At 33.9% G+C, this 21,153-nt stretch overlaps 1 protein-coding gene across 6 annotated transcripts in view; it reads right to left on the bottom strand.

Annotated features, from left to right (window-relative positions):
* Positions 1-21,153, bottom strand: part of btsz (bitesize) — a 373,400-nt gene that overhangs the window by 6,946 nt on the left and 345,301 nt on the right. The window lies entirely within an intron of this gene.

Genomic DNA, 21,153 nt, shown 5'->3' with positions numbered 1-21,153 from the left:
GTTAGCATAGAGTACAAGACTGTTTTTTGATTTCGAATGAAACTTTCATGGATACGAAAGAAACGCATTGTGCACGAAAACTTAAAGCATGTTTAAATTTACGAAATCCAATGGATTTCAATCCAGTAATTTTCATTTGACTTATACATCACAATGGACAGTTGAAATCTACTGGATTTCGTAAATGTAAACGTCCTATTAACATACCATTCCGATCTCTTACATACGTATGTTCAAGGATGCCCCGGGGATGCATGCCAGAATTTAATTACCCTCTATCATAGTATGAAGGATATATCATTCCGTTTGTAACACATCGAAATCGGAGACCCTATAAAGGTATGTACCCAGCAAACCAATCGTACTTACATCGTAAAGAAATTGGAACAAAGTTCGGACGCTACGTCCGATGTCGGATCCGAAATCGTAACGATATTTTAACGAAAGTTGTATGAAGTGGTTGACATAATTTCGGAACGAAATGAAATCGGATCGATTTCGGTCAGAAATAGGAACGAAATCCTTGGGAAATTCGGAAGTCGAATTTTTCTTCCGCATTTTCGTACAGATTTCTGAACGATTTCGGAATAATGTCTTATGAAAATCGGAGGTACCTTCCGAATCTTCGTAAAGATTTCTGAACTATTTTGGAATAATGTCGTATGAATATTAAATGAAAACATTTTACTCTGATGTCTCATTGTTATGTTTTTTATTGGAAGATTGTAATTTTAAACGTTGCTAATGATTTTCACAGTTGTTTTCTAAGTAGAACAATGTAAAACTTTGTGTACGAATATATTGAGTCTACCAGCACTAGCATTTATATTTAACATATTTAAAAATTGTATATGCGAATTTTATAACCAATCATTTTGTTTTTTGACAACAAACTAAAATGAAACCAAACCCTTGCTGTTAGATATATACAAAAGGTGATTGTTGTGCGAAGGGAAATTTTTTATTCGAAAGGAAATTTACTTCCGACATTCTCTCCGAAATCTGTACGAATTCCCTTACGAAAAATCGTATAGAAATCGGAACGAAATCCGAACGATATTGCTTTCGAAATTGTTCAGATGTATCGGACATCCGACATTTCGTTTGCTGGGTATATATTCTTGATCAGCATAAAAATCTAAGTCGAAACAACGATATTCGTCTGTCTGTTGAAATCTAGATGCAGCTCGCAATATTTAAGCTCTGCCTAATATGGTACAGATGTTTTTATTACTCCTAGGATGATTGGTATTGAAATTGGGTTATATCGATTAACGTTTTGATATAACCTCCATATAATTGTGCCACCCGATTTTCGGTATTTTGAAGGTTGTGGCTCAATATCACATCGAAATGGTTGAAATTTGGTATTTAGTCTTCGCTGGGGGTATAAAAATTTCCACTAAAAATGTTGTTGGTATAGGTCTATCTATATCTTCACATAGAACGGTACCTCTCGATTCTTGGTATTTTGGAGGTTGTGGCGTCAACATCTCACCGAATTGGCTGAAAGTTTGTATTTAGTCTTCAATGGGGGTATAAAACTTTCCACGAGAAATTTGTCAGTATTGGTCTACGTATTCATATAGCTCCCATAGGACGGTCCCTCCGGATTTTCGCTATGTTGAAGGTTTCAGCGTCATTATCAAAAAGAAATATACGAAATTTCGTATTTAGTTTTCTTTGGAGGTATAAAACTTTCCACCTGAAATTTGTCGGTATAGGTCCAATCCTTCATATAGCTTCCATAGAAGGGTACCTCCCGATTATCAATATTTTTAGGGTTTCAACGACATTATCAAACCGAAATGGATGAGATTTGATATTTAGTCTTCTGACGGAAGCATAAAATATTCCAGAAGAGAATTATCAGTATAGATACACGTTTTCACATAGCCCCCATAGAGCGGTCCGTGCCGAATTTTGGAATTTTAAAGGTTGTGGCCAATATCCAACCGAAGTGACTGAAATTTTGCATTTAGTTTTCGCTGGAGGTATAAAACTTTCCACCTGAAATTTGTTCGTACAGGTCCACGTCTTCATATTGTCCCCAGAGAACGGTACCTCCCGATTTTCGATATTTTGAAGGTTTCAGCATCATTACCAAACCGAAATGGATAAGATTTGGTATTTAGTTTGGGATTCCAGAAGAGAATTATCAGTATAGATACACGTTTTCACATAGCCCCCATAGAGCGGTCCGTGCCGAATTTTGGAATTTTAAAGGTTGTGGCCAATATCCAACCGAAGTGACTGAAATTTTGCATTTAGTTTTCGCTGGAGGTATAAAACTTTCCACCTGAAATTTGTTCGTACAGGTCCACGTCTTCATATTGTCCCCAGAGAACGGTACCTCCCGATTTTCGATATTTTGAAGGTTTCAGCATCATTACCAAACCGAAATGGATAAGATTTGGTATTTAGTTTGGGATTCCAGAAGAGAATTATCAGTATAGTTCCACGCTTTTATATAGTCCCCACAGAACTGTACCGCCCAATTTTTGGTATTTTGAAGGTTGTGGCCTAAATATTCCACTGAAATAGCTGAAATTTGGTATGTAGTCTTCGTTAGGGGTACAAAACTTTTCCCCGGAAATTTGTCGGTTTAGGTCCACGTTTTCATTAAGAACCCCCAATAGAATAGTACCTCCCGATTTTCGGTATTTTTACTATTATAGCCACATTATCCAACCGAAATGGCAACAATTTCAGTCATTCCACCGTAGAACGGCACCTACCGATTTTGAGAAATTTTTAAGTTCCAGCCACATCATACCGATATTGCTGAAATCTGGTTTCAGTTATTTTGATAGTGGACGGAATAAAAAGTTCGGCTCGGCCGAACTTAACGCCATTCTTGTTTGTTTTTAATATAAAAATAAAAATTAAATTTTGTTCACATTCCAACTGAATTTTTTTACCACCCTACCTCCATGGACGATAACGAAATCACCAACAATATCCACTTCATCATCATCGACAACAGCATTTGGTAGCCCTTCCCCACCCATTGACAACAATTGTTGTAATGCTGGTCGTGTTTTGATTACACTGGCCCTTGAACTGTTTACCGATGTTGAGGCTGTTTCAATAATACATTCCTTGATCATAACAAAATCCCCAACATCTTCTTCCAATGTTTCCAAGAAACGATCAGAATTGGAACGTAAACTATCATCCCAGGTCCAGGCACGACGTGTTTTTTCACCAGCACCAGTGTTGTTGCGTATTTGATACTGGCTGTGTCGTCTTTGTATGAAATTATGAGCTCCACCGACTGCAGTGGATGATTCGCCAGGACCACAATCATTGGCAAATGAGACTCTATGGCAACCTAAAGGCAATGCCAAGCCCAGAGTTGTGGAAACATTTTGGGTTAGTGTTGATGAATCAGATGGAAGGTTTATACTCGTTGTGGGAAGTGCTGGATTAGATTTAATTGTTGTTGGGTTAGTGGGATTTGATGGCAAGAAAAGGTTAGTATTTAAAAGACTTTTTGTTGCTGTCGTTTTCATACTTGTTGCCGTTACCGCCTCTCTCTTGGATTTCTGCAATTCCGCTTCTCTGTCTTCTTTTGCCTCCCGTTCTTTCATTTCCATTATGCAGGCGGCAAATTTGGCATCGATATCATCATCATCGTCGTCATTATCATCGGTTACGTACGGATAATTCGTTGCGGAACGTTTGTGACGACATCTCAACCAGAATTTTCTCAGAGAAGCCCAACAATGCCGTTGAGACTTACTTTGGCGTGACGATGACGTTGGTGGGCGCTTCTGCAAACGCTGTTGTCGGTGTGATTTCCGTTTGCGACAACATTTCCACAACAAAAACTGCCATTTTCGTCGTTTGCCAGCGCTTTGACGGCATTCAATGGAATGTGTTGTACAACTGCTGGCATTGCTATTGTTGCGCATGCGATTTAACGATGTGTAATTAATACTCTTACTGATGTTGGTCATATTGTTCCTCATTGTGGTGTTGCTGCTGCTGGTATTGCATTTTGATGGCGGCGGTGTTGCAGCCACCACCACTGTCCCGGGAGAGGATGAAGATGACGCAGTACAATGACTAGGCTTTTTAAACAACAGCAACTTATGGCCACCTTTCATTTTCATTTTGGCCAAGTTTGTTGCATTTGCCGTTTTTGTTGTCACTTCATTCGTTTTGTGGTATTTGTGCACCACTGGTTCCAGGCTCCTCCGTTGTGTTTTCTTCGCCACTTTAGACTTGGCCAGTGAATGTGATATTTCGTCATCATCATTATGATCAACATTGTTGCTAATGTCACCTCGGATGCTTGATGGTGGGGTGTCGCTGGAGCCACCACCACCAGTATCGAATGGATTGTAAGTTTTAATATTCGTTTTTGATTTTTTCGTTTTGTTGTTGATTAATCGCGTTAGCTGTTTCATGGTGGTGTATGGTGTCCAATTAAATTTATTTGTTGTTTGTAATGTTGCTTAGTTGTTGTTGTAAATGTTATTATTATTGTTATGTTGTTTTACAATTGCAATTGTTATAATTGTTATTATTGTTGTTGCTGTTGCGAAAAATACAATCTTAATTGGATTAATCTATTATTGTAATACATCACACATAAATGTGTATGTATGTGTGTGTATGCAATTGGGAACGAGCGGTTTATTGAATGGCCAGCTTGTAAAACATGTAATACACGTTTTTAATTTTAGACAATTTATTAATTGAATTGAATAAAAGGAATTATTGAATGAAAACACACAACATTATCAAACCAAAAATATCATCGTACCCGAGAGCTTATAAATAAATATATGGACAATTGTGAACTCAATACAATACAACATTTCATTTTACTCTACAATGCCTATTTGGAATGGTATTTTCAGTTTTATGGGTCATTTCAGTTTTAAATGATCTTTGGTGGACCATTCAACTCACGACCAAAACATGTTGTCCTCACCACATTAACTGTTTACTCGCCAAATTAAAACATTGCCTAGCGTACTGTGGATAAAATGCCAAAATCCCTTAATTGAATTTGGCACAACTCTCAAATAATTTAAAAATAAAATAATAATAAAATAATTTAAAAATAACAACATTTATTTTCCAACTTTTTTCCTCTTTAAACTATTGTGAGGGGGAAACCGACTAAGAAATTTATTTTTCTAATAAAAAAACTTCTTTATTCAAAAAAAATCTCAGCAGCTTTGAAAAATTATTTTTATGATAATTTCAAATAAAAACGCATTTGATAAATGTTCCAATGCGGTCATGCTCAATCTTCGTCATAAAAACAATTTGTTTTGTTAAAAGGTTAACACAACTACCTACGTATTGGAAGAATTTATTTTCATACACTAAATAAGCAGGTAGTTTATATGAACTCGCTAAACATTCCCTCATGTATACTGACTAAAACTTCCTGTATTTTTGTGTTTTGATTTCATTGAAGTTTTGATGTTTGTTTTTTGTTTTGAAGATGTTCGTTCTTCTTTCAAACATACGGTCTCATATATCAAATGCTTTAAAATGTGCTTTAGGAACGGGTATCTTCAAACGTGAGACACATAACGTAATCAGCTGATATAGACATGGGCAATATTGGGGTGTAATGAAGTAAATTAAATTTATATACGTTTATTATAACGGTGTTGATATTGGGTGGTTATTGGTCCACTTTATAACGATAAAACAATAATAACACACCAGGGTCTTTCGCACAAAATATGTACATTAGGGCTATAACCAAAAAAATACCACGCAAGTAGCATGTGCAGAATATTGTCCTGATAACGAAAACGCGTGTTTTAGTATGATTGGTGAAAAAATTTAAATTTGCTTTGTTTGGAAGAATGTTTATAGAAACCAAATACGATTCTCACAGGCGAAGTCATTAAAAACAGTCTGTAACTTTCGTGAATTCATTGCAAATGACCACATATTCTCTTGTCAAATATAAATAAATATAAATATAAAATTCGCGAGTTTATAAAGAAAAACACAAAATTGAAATATTTTTAAAGGTGCATTAAGTGCTCTGAAATATCGCGATTTGATAACAAATTGATCCAGAGTGGTTTGATATTAATTTTAAATTAGATTAAAACTATTAATAAGTTATTACAAAAAGCGTATATGTCATTATAACAAATAAAATTAAATAATGCATTACTGGACTTCGATGCATTTGGAGCGGAAACTTTTTTTCGCGATAGAGAAAAATGACACAGTATTTCATAGTAGTTTTTCTTGTTCTACACGGCTCTGCGGTGGCATTTTCGAATTTGCAAAAAAAGTAATAAACCTAATTTAATACTCGCATGTTTCCACAAACAGTTCCAAAAAATAACAAATAATTTTATTCTCCAGTAAGTTTCTCATTTTAGGAATTTTAAAAAAATATATTTTAGTATTTTTTGATCAATTTTTTGTTTACTCTGAAATAATTTCAAACAATAAACATAAAACAAAGCAAGCTAAATAAAACACTGTAAAAAGGAATTGTATTCCCAAGTATGAATTTAATTTTTGAAAAAGAGGAATTGGTCTAATATATTTAAATAAAATTGGTCGATTTGGTCTAGGAGTAATTTGTTTTATTTACTTTTTTGAACTTTGCCTACCAAATTTGAATTTTTTTCGATTTTGTCTAAAAAATTTTTCTATTAGTTTTTTTACAGTAAGAGCCTTTTCGGGCAAAATTTTAATTTTGGTATTTTTCGACTATTTAATTATAAATAAAATTGGTCTATTTTCTCCTGGAAAATAAAAAAAAACATTTCCAGTTAGTTGTATTTCCGACATTTTTTACCAAAAAAATTGATTTGGTCGTTTTGTTCTAATAAAGTACTCTTTGCTCTGGGAAAACTTCATTTGGTAATTTTTATTAGCTCTAAACTATTTACCCTATATTGTTATACCCTATTACACACTAGGGTTATGACTTTTTGACATTTTTCCTCAAAAATGATTTCCTGTAGCAGGGATGAATGAACTTTTGCCTATTAATCACTATGCTATCGTTTATTTCCTTGAAATATAAAAAAAGTTCACGCACAAATCAATTTTAAAAAAATAATTTTTTTAAAAAATATATGAAATGAAAAAATTTTTTTTTTTTTTCAAAAAATTGTTTTTTGTTGCACGAATGAATAAATATATATATAAATATAACTATAATAACGTTTATTTCATTCAAATATTAAAAAAGTCGCGAAAAAAGTCACTTTGGAAAAATTTTAAATTTTTTGTTTTTTGTTAAAAAATTATATTTTTGAATAAAAGCGTTTACGACATTTTTACGATTCTCAGAATTGAAGAAAAATGGTGAGAAATAAATTTTATGTCATTTTAATTATCTCATGTGGCCCTACAGTTTATTTTCAATTATATATCTGTTTTCAGTGACTTCAAAAAATTGTCCATAATTTTGATAAATTCAAATTTTAAAATCATTTTGTGCGTGAGGTTTTTTCACCGAATCACCTTATAATTAAGATTTTATTTAATCTTATGGCAAAACTCATCACGCTATGATACAGGGATATGAGGTTGTAAAAAAGTCATAACCCTATTACACACATTGTTATCCCAATGGAAAATTGGGTATATATGTCAAAGAGCGTGTGTGAATATGTGTTTACTGCCGCCATAACTATCATTGCCAGAGTGTGTACTTGTTTCAAGAGGCTTAAAGAAACGTTCAGAGTTGTTGTTAATGCGATTTACTTAAGCTGTCTGTTCTTCCTCTAGAGTGGTGCGTAGTTACGAAACATGTTTCTTTGGTGGGTATCAACAACTCTCGCTCAACAAATGAACAGTGTTATGCCAGCAAGCACAAAATGCTTTAGGTGATATGGATGGTTAGGTTTCCTCCATGGTATTAGCAGAATTCACTGGAAGTTCTTTAAGGTAAGATGCCTTTTTTATTTTGGGCAATTCTTTGAATATTACCTTAGAGACAAAAACACACTTATTGTTAAAAAGGGTGCAAATTACGCACACATACATACATAAAATTTATCGAAATGTATCTTAAAAACAAGTGAGCAAAGGCTATAGTCGGGACGGAGCCGACCATGTGATACCCTACACCACTACCCCTGCGCATAAGCTTTTAACTGGTAAACATTTCTTTTAGGGAATATAATCCGACTACCACCAAAAATAATATGCCTCTTTCTCTCTGCGACCCCCATAAGCAACCAAAATTAAGTGACCATCCGATCAAAATTACGACCTGTAGCTTGATTGCAAAAAATGGAAGAATTGGATGCATTACCGACTATTGTGGTATCTCCCTTGTTTGACCACCTTCGCCAACCTGCTTTACACCAATGTAAAGGTAATATTTTTTTCTTCCATAGACAGGCTTTGCCGTTGGTATACCCCTACTAGAAGCCGATATATTCACAAAGAAAAAAACTTTGAATTTGTCTCCAAACGAGTTTTTCCCCATTCCGACCCCTAAATATTGTCCGACTATCACCAAAATCAATAGGCTTCTTCCTCTGTGGGGCCCCCATCTACCCCCAAAAATTTTGTCACTATCCGATCAAAATTCCAACTTGTAGCGTGATTACAAAAAATGGAAATATTGGGTATATTACTGAATTTTGCAATATCTCGGTTTGCTCACTTACGCCAACATACTTTGCATCAATATAAACGAGATCTTTTCTTCTTCCATTGAGGGGTATTCCTTTTGGAATACTCGAACTAGAAGCGGAGATATTCGCATAAAAAACGTTGACATTTCTCCACATAAGCTTTTCGCTTATTCCGACTCCTGAATATTATCCGACCATCACCAAACTAAATAGGCTTCTTCCTCTGTGGGACCCGCATCAACTCCCAAAAAATTCGTGACGATCCGATGAAAATTGCGACCGATTACAAAAAAACCGTGATTACAAAAAAATTGGAAAATCGGACGCATTATCTACTATTGCCATATCTCTGCTATTTGACCACCTACGACAACCTGCTTTACATCCTTGTAAAGGTGATATTTTCTACTTTCCTTGCCAGGTTTTGCTTTAGATGTACCTCTTAAATAAACAGAGATATTGGCTTTGAAATAAAACGTTGACCTTTTTCCAAATAAGTGTTTGCCCATTCCGACCCCTGAATATTATCCGACCATCATCAAAATCAATAGGCTTCTTTCTCTTTGGGACTTCCATTAACCCCCAAAATTTCGTGACGATCCGATCAAAATTGCGACCTGTAGCGTGATTACAAGAAAATCGGAAAATGGGATGCATTATCGACTATTGCCATATCTCTGCTATTTGACCACCTACGACAACCTATTTTACATCGTTGTAAAGGTGATATTTTCTACTTTCCTTGCCAGGTTTTGCTTTTGATATACCTCTTAAAGAAACAGAGATATTGGTCTTAAAATAAAATGTTGACTTTTCTCCAAATAAGTGTTTGCCCATTCCGACCCCTAATTATTATCCGACCAACACCAAAATCAATAGGCTTCTTCATCTGTGAGACCCCCATTAACCCTCAAGTTTTCGTGACGATCCGATTAAAATTGCGACCTGTAGCGTGATTTCCAAAAAAATAGAAAAATGGGATGTATTACCGACTATTGCGATATCTCCGTTATTTGGTTACCTACGCCGACCTAGTTTGCACCATTGTAAAGACGGGATCTTCTACTTTCATAGTCAGACTTTGCTTTTGGAAAGTTTTCAACCAAAGCTGTGATATTCGTCAATATAGTTAAAATCGCAAAAATGAAAATTGGCGTTTTATTTGCTACTATTGTTATATCTTCTTTGTTTGATTACCTACGAGCACCTGCTTTACATCATTATAAAGGTGATATTTTCTTCTTTCATTGTCAGGTTTTGCTTTTGGTATACCCCGTATAGAAGCTGAGATATTCGCTTTGGAAAAAAACGTTGTCATTTTATCCACCTAAGTTTTTTACCCTTTCCGACCCCTAAATATTATCCGACCATCACCAAAATCAATAGGCTTCTTCCCCTCCGGGACCCCTATCAACATGCAAAATTTCGTGACGATGCGATCAAAATTGCGACCTGTAGCGTGATTACAAGGTTTAGATGGACAGACGGACAGACGGACAGACGGACGGACGGACGGACGGACACACATAGCCAGATCGACTCAGCTCGTCGAGACATTCATTTTGATATATATATGTATGGGTCTACGACCATTATTTCGATGCGTTACAAACTTTTTGGCCAAAACCAACTTATAATACCCTCCCCACATAGTGGTGTAGGGTATAATGAAGAGATATGTTTTAATAGGAAAAGCATATTCTTTTCAGACAGAAAATTTTTAAATAGTGTTTTAAAAACAGAAAAAAAGGTTTGCAAAATCCGGTATACATTGCCAACACATACATATGTTTCATACAAGTATGTAAGCAAAACTGGGAGATTTGAAGGAAACCCCAATTTTGGATGATTTTTTCTAAGACAACAATCAGCTTTTCTGGTAAAACCTTTTTCATCTAAAAGGCCACATAATTTGCTACGTTCGATATTTTTTTACCATACGCCACACTGTTGTAAAAGGCATTACGAGGGCTTCTAGAAAAGTTAGACATTTCCTTTCGAATGTTTGACGTACAACAATGTTTGGCTTGTTTACAAAAAAGCAATTTGCTAATAAAATGGAATTTACTTGTGAACATTTACGTCCGATCATTTTTGACAACCTTCGACGACAAGAGGGCATCGATGAACTTAAATCTTTGTAAGGCGATGAAGCATCATCTCATAGCACTGTGAAATGTGGGTGGGTCTTCGAAGACGCGCCAAAACCAAAGAAAGTTGTTCGTAGAAGATGCACTTCGAAGCAAATGGTCGCCTGTTTCTTCAGCAAAACTGACGATGTGGTGACTATTTCGCTTGAGCAACCGGACAAAACGTTGAATTGATGATACATTCGCCGCATAGCCCTGACTTGGCCTCCAATTATTTCTATTTATTCCCACACATCAAGAAAAAGGCTTGGTCATCTATTTTCTTCGCCAGAAGATGCTGTTGAAACGTTCAAAAACCTTGTTTTGGAGGTGTCTTATTCGGAATGGGAAAAGAGCTTCAATAATTGATTTGAGCGCTTGCAAAAGTGTATAAGTAATGCTGGAGAATACTTTAGAAAACAATAAAACTCTTCGCGTTTTCATTATAAAGTCAGAAACATTTCTAGTAGCCCACGTAAAAACTCGAAACCAGCTTATAAAACATTTTAGCTTCTGGCAAATGACCTTATAGAGTCCTAAACATCTGATATTATAGACATATCATAACAATTTTTGATTCCAATGTAAAGTAGGTTTTAAAAAACAAATACCACTACTGGGGTTGTGTAGTTCCGGAACCAACTGAGAACTATTCCGGACAAGGAATAATCTCCAGCTCTTGCGTTTAAATAGTTCCTGTCGTTTATTAATATAATGCCTTTTCCAGAACCTGCAAGAATCTACACAATTTCACTACGATAAAAATTTTCCTTTATGTTATCGAAAAAAATAGTAAAAAGTTGTAGATTCTTGTAGTTCTGGAACAGACCAATAGTTTATCTCCGTTCTTTTATCCACACTAATATATTACAATCTATTACAACTTGACATTTGAAATCTAGTGGGTTTATTAAATCCGGTTATATGTAAACTATAACTTCGATATTTCTCGTTCGTTTCGGTCATTATTCAGATGCTGCCATATGTTTATGTCAATTCAACCACTAATTAATGATGAAAACAAAAAGAACGATGAAAGGGAAAGATTCGTTAAACTATTTCGGGCTCGAAACTATTGAAACGAAGGAAACAAAAAAAAAAAAAAAAAACGATGAAAGAGACATTTTCATTGAATTATATCGGTCTCGGAACTATTTGGATTTATGAGACTATATTAAGGAACTAGTTCCTTTTGGGAAAAGGTGCTAGAAAGATCGATCCATTCAAGAAAGTAGATTGCCCAAAACTAACCATTACCGCGTGACTAACTAAATGTCCAAATGTACCAATTTTCTGATAGCTTTGGATAATAACACTGTGCAACACTGGAAATGCAAACAACTTCTAATGGGCATTTTCTGAAAGTACATATGAGGCGCTCAGCGCCAAAACGGCCTAACCCACATTTTCAAAAAAATCAAACTGACTATGCTGGACGAACCGGAACCTTTTGTAATATATACTAAAAAATCCCCAGTTGCATAGGTTAACCCTATGTTATTCTACATGCCGTAAATTGTTTTTCCTTTACTGAAAGTTTGAAAAAATGTGGACGCCAAAATGGCCTAAGCCACATAGGCAAAAAAAAAAAAAAAATGCGTGTGGGTTGACCAAAAAAGCATGTTACGTTTTACTCAGGAGTATATTTGAAAAATAATATAAAAATACATTTTCGAGAATAATTTGTAAGTAAAAACCAAAGGTTATGTAAGGTTATAATGTGGTGGCCAAAACTGTAACATAAGAATGAACACTATTTGCACATACATGGTCAATAATTCGGCCTTCTCAGTGAAACGGATAGACCACAAATTTTTAGTGTCTGTCATGCCTACCATGCGATCAAGATTTTGGTCTCATTGAAAAGGAAATAAATATTATAAGGGCATTTTTACGCCTGATGATTGGGATCGTGTAATCCTCACGGCAAAAAGGGAACCATGTCACTTGGTAAAGATGATGACAGATGAAATATAAAGCATATCCTCAATTGAGAAACTAGTATCAAACAGAAAAATCTCCGAAGACAAGACTTCAAAAGTTGAATGGCTTAAGATTCAGTGCCTTCGATTCCAAAATGCGAAGCCATTTATAATTCATTACAAATATTCAAATAACATATATGTTTTATTTCAAGAAGTTAATATCCCAAAAAGGTACTCCAGCAAGTACGTAAATTTTTAATTGGAACCGCTTTATCCGGGAGGAAGATTCATTAAAGCTGCTAAGTTTTAGGATTTACAGAAACTCAAAATGTAAATCATGAATTTTATAATAATTTAAAAACAAATTCGAGAGCCGAAGATAAAGATATCCAGGAAGAAGACCAATAATTTTTATTAATATCAATTAAATATCAATTAAAACGCTCACAGTTATTTTTATTATTCATCTGCATAACTTTTGTTTTATAAATGGAGACAAAATTACCTAACCCTCAGTTCCTATCAATATATTTTTTTTAAATGGATGCCAAAACGGCCTAAGCCACTTTAATTTTTTTATTAACTGATTAAAACAGTCTTTATCTATGTAAACTTATACCTAATGATTAACCTAAAACAAATATTACAACTAATATGTATTTATGATTAATAAAAAAATTATAAAAATATTTTAAAAACTTGCTTTCTTTCAACTTCGTTTTTCTCAGAACCATTTCTATGTGGGTTAGGCCGTTTTGGCGCTGAGCACCTCATATTAAGGCTACAAAAACCTTAATTGGGTTTTGTGTTCTTAGATCGGATTTAGATTTTATGAGCCTTTTTTCCAGTGATCGGACCTTTATCTCCGAATGAACGAAGAGATGAACTAGGAAAAGCTGCATCTAGCGCATCAAACTCGTTAAAATATAGAAAAGTTTACATAATTTCTGAAATTGTGGTCAGTAACAACTAAACTGTTGGGAGTTGAAACAAGTAACCATTCTAAAAATGTTCCAAATAATGTGACCATCAATTCTTCAGAACATTCCGAAACTCTAAAATGGCTATTTCACGTTGTTTAAGGGGTATTTCATAGCATACCTTTTACAAAACTTATTTCAAACAATGTTCACACAGGCGTTTATTCTCATGTTGGAGATTTCAATGAATTATTGAAATATTTGCCAAATTGTTGTTGAAAAATTTGCTATAAACAAGGCGATAGAGGCATTTTATAACAATATAATGTTCTGAAGAGTTGTGTATTACATTCCAGAGAATATTTTCCCAAAAGGTAACATTAGATGAAATTAACATTTTGGGAGATACGCTGCGAAATATACACATATTATAGAATTTTTAGATAAATTATAAAATTTGAGGCATTAAATGCAGTTTTTCGAGTTCACTATTCATCCAAATATTTTCTTCTTGCTCTTATCTACAAGTTTGCTGCAGATGTCAAAACAAGATTCGTATTGGTTTCAGAGATACAGCCCCAATTTGTTTTAAAAATTCCATCTTTAACCATGTTTAGATGAGGCTATAAAAACCGAACCCGATCTAAGAAAACAAAATCCAAATATGGTTTATGCCTATTGGTCCTCTACTTTCATAAAATTCTGGACAGAAGTTGTTTGCGATGGCTCAAAAATGTTGCACAGTGTAATCTAATAGAGATCTGAACATCTTATGTTATATACCTAGCATTTTTTGAGTTAGAAAATTTGTGGGTCTTTAATGACTTGAACGGTGCCTTGTGACCGTAAAATAATCTTACTTGTTTATTCTTTATTCTTTATCTAAAAAAAAATAAATAAAAATACAACAAAAGCAAGAACTAAAATCTTAAAAAAACATACCATTGTCTGCATAGTTGTCTGTCTATCTCTTTGTCGGCATTTATCTCCCCCATGCTGTGTTTATAGCTCAATTTTGTATTTCACACTACATTTTATTTGACTACCTTTCTTAAGTAGATTGAAACGCCCTACCGGCATATCGGATGCATCTTTATTAACAAATATCTGCAGCATCAGCACGACATACAAACCAAAAACGATTACAATCTTTGTTGTTGTTTATTTTGTCTAACGAAAGGTGATAAAGTTAATTTTAATCTTTAAAAAAAGAAGAAGTGCGAGATAGTAAATTTTAAATGAAATCTAACAACATGGGTTATTTTGAGAAAGGTAGAAGGGTTAAATTTACTCTGTCAACTCACCCACTGAAACAAAGACATATTTCAGAGATGGGAAATATGAAAACAGTCCTTATGGAAATATAAATTTGATAAACAAAATTTGAATATATTTGAAATGAAACACATTAATTGTATCCATGCTGATGACAACGAAATAATCATCACCTTGGAAAAATTGAAAAAAAAATGCTACCTGAAACTGCACGCATAGAAGGATATTGTTGAAGCATTGGGGATTGAAAGTATGCAACAATTTATTTTGTTATAGCAACCATATACTTTGTCATTATGGCGTTTGTCACAAGCTTACTGAGAATCACGCAATAAATTTACAAATATAAATAAATTTTGGGACTTTTTGCTAATAGAATTAATCAAGCTCGAGGATATATTTTAAATATTCATTTTTATTTAGACATCAATATTTCACAATTTTGATGAATTGCATCTTCAGGATGATTTAAAACTAGAGTAGCATCACACCATCGTCTTCAATTTTAAATATTGCACTCATTGGGAATGCATTATAAATGCATTGTTGATTCCCTGAGATGCCCAATTTTAAAGAAAAGTTCCAAATTACAAAGTTTTCCAACCCTGAATAAACCGTCCCACAAATCCCCCAAACTAAACTTCTGTTTTTATTTAGTTACTAGAAGACCCCGATCCGCGTTGCTGGCCCGTCGTAATGAGTTTTAATGACAACTTTTTATCGACTTTATGCTTGAAAATTCAAAAATAGGTATTTTTTACTTCACTTCTTCGGTCTATTGTCAAACCGAGAGGGATTTTTTGTCTGTAACCTTTCTTTTCTCTTACGGACTTTGTCGGATTTTTTCGCCAATTTATGCTTTTTAGGATTTATTATCGCCCATGTCCCTGTCCTTATCCTAAATCGACCTAATTTTAAAGGTTAAAAAGTGGTCAAATCGAATTCTCCCGCTTATTGAGACTTATATGTTTTAGCTTTTCATGGCTGATGGACCGTTGAACCTCACCATTCAAGTAAATTTGTAAATATATAGTTTTTCTTGATCGGGGGCGCAACCACCGTTGTCTCGAAAACTAATTTGCAACCCGATGCACTCATAAGTTTAGCAAATATAGCGATTATAAAACAATAGGCCCCGAAATTCGTCTAAAAAAAGTTTAAAAAAAGTAGGCCTGGTCCGGTATCTTGGCTCCAAATATGTACCTAGGGTGCACACAACTTCATTGCCTACCAAAATGTATGCTGAAACCGATATAATCATACATTTGGCTTATATATAGCGTTTAACAAAAAAGGCATGGGGAAGGTACCCCACCTCTTCCGAAATTCATAATATATATGCATAACAACGGCAAACATTGAGCTTTTGTCGCAAATTTTATGGAAATCCCTTCAGTAGTATTGGAGTTATGACATATTAAAAAAACGGGCGTGGTCGGGCCTATAGGCCCTAAAGAAGTACCTAGATTGTAGATTAATCCGTAAATTTTTAATTCGATACATGCACAATTTTTGCAAATATAAAGTTTTTTAAAAATATCACATAGGGGAGGTACCCCGCTCCCTCTGGAATTCAATAAAATATGTAACCTGTTTTTGGGGGGCGTGGTAAACTTTTCTTTCCAAAAAACATAAGTTGGATTATGACAGCATTTGATTTTTATTCATAAAGGTAAAGCGTTTTTTTTCAAATATTCCCCCTTCAAAATCAAGAAAATATGCCCATATATTCCCTGACATTTTCAGGAAAATCGGTTCAGCAGTTTTGTAGATGTAACATATTTTAAAAAGTGGTGTGGTCAAGTCATTGGATCCTAAAAAAAGTGGGTAAGGTCTTCGGAAATAGATACATTCGTAATTATCTAAAAATATAACATTTTTAAAAAAGTAGGGTATAGGGGAATTACCCCGCCCCTTCCTAAATTCAACTGAATTTGTAGCCTTGTACTTTCCCTGGCAATTTCAGGAAAATCAGTTCAGTAGTTTTTGTAGAAATGATAAAAATTGAAAATTGAAAAAAGTGGGCGTACATTTTCTTTGCATAAAAAATATCGAAATCGGTCCAGCCGTTCTCAGTTGATGCCATGACCAACGAACGACATTTGATTTTTATTTTTAAAGATTTTAAAGTTTATACGAATCGCGATTTCCTTGAAAATCCTTTCAGTAGTTTTGTAGATATAACCTAATTAGAAAGTGAGCGTGGTCGTATCTTAAGCCATTGACTCGCAAATAAATTCCGAAACCGATACATTTGTATTTGTTGCAAATATTGCATTTTTACAAAAATAGGGCATAGGGGAAGTACCCGCCCGATCCGAAAGTCAAAAAATTTGTAGCCTATTTTTATCGGGGACCAACCCTGTACATTCGCTGAAAGTTTCAGGAAAATCGATTCAGTAGTTTCGTAGATATAACATATTTAAAAAAGTGGGCGTTGTCCAGTCTTAATGCCCCAAATAAGCACGTAAGGTCGGAGACACAATCGCCATTGACTCGGAAATTAATTTTCAAAGCGATACATTTGTAATTGTTGCAAATATTGCATTTTTACAAAAAATAGGTACCTCCCCCACCCCGCCCGATCCGACATTCAACCAAATGTGTAGCCTATTTCAACAGGGGGCCATCGCTCTGCGTTCCCTGAAAATTTCAGAAAAATCTGTTGAGTAGTTTCGTAGATATAACATATTTATAAAAGTGGGCGAAAAAGTGGGCGTGGCCAATTTTTCTTTGCATAAAAACCTAAACTGGACTATGACTAACATTTCCACAAAAAATTATCCAAATCGCTCCAGCCGTTTTCAACTGATTCAATTACCAACAAACGACAATTGAGTTTTATATATAAAGATTTCTTTTTTGTCTTTTTACTTGTTTGTCGTCATGTTCATGTGAATCTGAGAGTGACTGACTCACTAGTGTCACTCTGCTGTTGAATTTTTAATTAAAACTTTAAATATGAGCAAGAAGAAAAAGAAAAAATATTGTTTTTAATGCGTACAAATTGCTAAACTCGTTCCAAGAAGAAGACGAAACAGAATATGAAGAATAGAGGAAACAGAGTAAACAAAGTTGGTGGTTGGATGAATTGACTTAGTTGTCAACGGTAACCCCCTTCATGTTTTGGATGCTTTAATAAAAATCTCTTAAATGTGAGAAATGCTGTGCTATGGCAGTGACACTTTAAACTAAATGTCTTCATTTGTCATTTACATTTGACATTCAAGGGAAGAGATTAATTTGTATGTTACTGTTTTTCTTGAGCGTTGACAATGTAGAAGGGAATAAAAGAATTTGTTTTTTCTTTCTTGCAGCTTAAAACGTATTTTTTATGTTTAATAGTTTAAACATGTGATCGGCGAGCGAGACAGATCTTAGATACAGACATCATATATTAATCAAATTATTATGTAATTTTAATGTGAGTACAAATCAACGACTAATAATCGTCTAATAAAATAATAAATTTCTAAACTTTTTCCTCACCTTAATAATTTTTTTTTTGAAATTTGCATACCTTGTCGAATGACCTGTTTTATCACTAATGGATACTTTACACGATATGTATTTTACGTATGAGTTGCCACTTTTTATATACAAAATGTATGTACATATATGCAAAGTTATAATACATATGTAAAAACATCGTGTAAAGTACCCATTAGATGATTCCAAATTCAAATTCGTTCGAACTACTAGATTTGTGTATTTCTGGAATGAACTAGTTCCAAGGAACTATTCCGGACAAGGAAATATTGGAACTATATCCAGCTCATGCATTCATATAGTTCGTTTAGTTCCTGTTGTGATATTGTTCATTTCATTCTAATCGTTCAACTCCTTCCTTTAATTCTGCACTCACTTGGACCTTTCTTGTGTCTATCCTTCATTATTCAGATGCGACCACATTGTTAATGAAATTGTTAATGAATGATGAAAGAGAAAAATTCGTTAAACTATCTCGGTCTCGAAACTATTTGTAACGAAGGAAGCAAGAAGAACGATGCAAGAGAAAGATTCATTGATATATGTATATCAGTCTCGGAACTAGCCGGAGCGAAGAAAATAAGAAGATCGATGAAAGAGAAGTATTCACTGAAGTATATCGGTCTCGGAACTAGTTCCTTTTGTGAAATGGAACTAGATAAATCGATTTGTTCCGGGAACCAGATTGCTCAACTCTACTACCAAACTTCTGTTTTGTATTTATACCCTACACCACAGGGTAAGGGGTATTATGTCTTTGTGCATTTGTATGTAACATACAAATAGAAACGAAATAGACCCATAGTTCCTTTTGGGGATATACATATAATCACTGAGTCGTTTTATGCATGTCCGTCCGTCTGTCCACCTCCCATACCTATTTACCTCCCATATATATTTTCGCCCGATTTCACGTATTTGCTGCACCAAACACACTATATATGTCCGATTTTGATGAAATTTGGAATGTTTGACTAAATTCGGTCTGAAAATAAGTGTACCAAATTATATCGAAATCGGTTCAGATTTGTATATAGCTCCCATATATATTTTCGGCCGATTTCACGTATTTTCTGTACCAAACACGCTATATATGTCCGATTTCAATGAAATTTGGAATGTGTGACTGAATTCAGTCTAGAAATAAATGTGCCAAATTATATCGAAATCGGTTCAGATTTGGATATAGCTCCCATATATATTTTCGGCCGATTTCGCGTATTTGCTGTACCAAACACGATATATAAGTCTGATTTCAATGATATTTGGAAAATGAGACTGAATTCGGTCTGGAAATAAATGTGCGAAATTATATCGAATATATTTATTCTATTTTACATATTCACAGTGGTGTAGGGTATCATATAGTCGGCCCCGCCCGACTATGATCCTTTCCTTACTGGTTTTAATATTTGATTCGTTTTTAAAAATATTTGATTCTTGGAGAAACAGTCCAATTTAATAACAAAATAACTAACATTTAGAAAGAATCTAAATTTTGAGTAATTCAAAATTCACCGAAATATCGAACAAATATTTCAAACTGGTCTATCAAACGATTGGTATAATTAATGCTTAATATTCTTAGTTCATCAAATAGTGCACAGTTAATTACGTACATCTTATAGCAGCGTAAATAATCTGTTATTTAGTATATTTGTATGCTTACGGGCGAAATTAAAGCCCCCCTTGGCGATAATTGGTAGCAATTTTGTAAAAATAATGTAACAGCGGGATTTTGTATCATGCAATGAAGCTAAGTCAGTAGTAAGCGAAGTCGTAAAAGAGATTATTTACGGGAGAACCAATATTGAATTTTTATTGATGTTTCATTATTTGTTTCAGAAAAATTAAAAAAATATTGTTTAAAATCATAAATAACAACATTGTTTTTTTGGGTATTAAGAACCAAAGAGTAATTGGCACCAACTTAAATGTTTCTGAATGTTTATGACTAAACTAAATTCATGAACCTAAAATTTTTAATTTTAAACACTTTTGTGAAGAGTTCAGGCAACGTGAATATTCGAATTTGTTTTTGTGACATCGAATTTTAGAAATTAACGATTTGTCTACTTTTTTAAACATAGGGTATGCAGGATTACAAAGAATTAATTATTTTTATTTGTCTTTAGAGTGAAGGTAACCTGTAAAAATACACTAAACTAAAATCATGTCACGTTTCCGTAAAGGTGACTAAACACCACCAATATTAAATAACTAAGTTTATGCAATGTTTTTGCCAACATTGTTGTTTCTACTATTATTATTATTATATGATAGAAATATAATATTTTCTTTTGTTTATTTTATTTGACGTTGACAATGTCTTTTTGTTTTGATTTTTAACGTTTTGTAGGTGTTTATGTTTTTGTGTTAATATCTTTCTCATTCATTTCTCTTTTACTAAGTTCACTTGTCACATTTTCTATTTTGTCTGCTTGCTTTTATTATTCGTTTTCATTTTGTTGCTAATTTTCGTTTATGGGACAGAAATTCTTCATATCAAAACGAAGAAAAGCAATAAAAACTGTTGGTAATATTAAAAACCATACTGATAATATTTTAACGTTTTTTTTGCCCACTATTGGCTGTTATCATTAGTTACGAATAAGTATTAACAACAAAGTTTTGAAAAATTAAACACTTTCACTTGCCGCAAACATTTTATTTCACTTTTTCTTTCAACACAATTTCAAATGCTATTTTTCCCATAAATATGTATTTCTAGTTTGCCTTGAAGCATAAATTTTTAATTATTTGTAATTTTGTTTTTTGCTATATTTTTAGTTAAACGCTCCGCGAATTTGAGATGGAG

The sequence above is a fragment of the Musca autumnalis genome, unplaced genomic scaffold (genome assembly GCF_047663935.1).
Source record: "Musca autumnalis isolate F117 unplaced genomic scaffold, ASM4766393v1 scaffold_1, whole genome shotgun sequence".
NCBI classification, from domain to species: domain Eukaryota; kingdom Metazoa; phylum Arthropoda; class Insecta; order Diptera; family Muscidae; genus Musca; species Musca autumnalis.
Note: the sequence above shows the minus strand (reverse complement) of the source record. Positions and strands in the feature narration are given on the sequence as shown.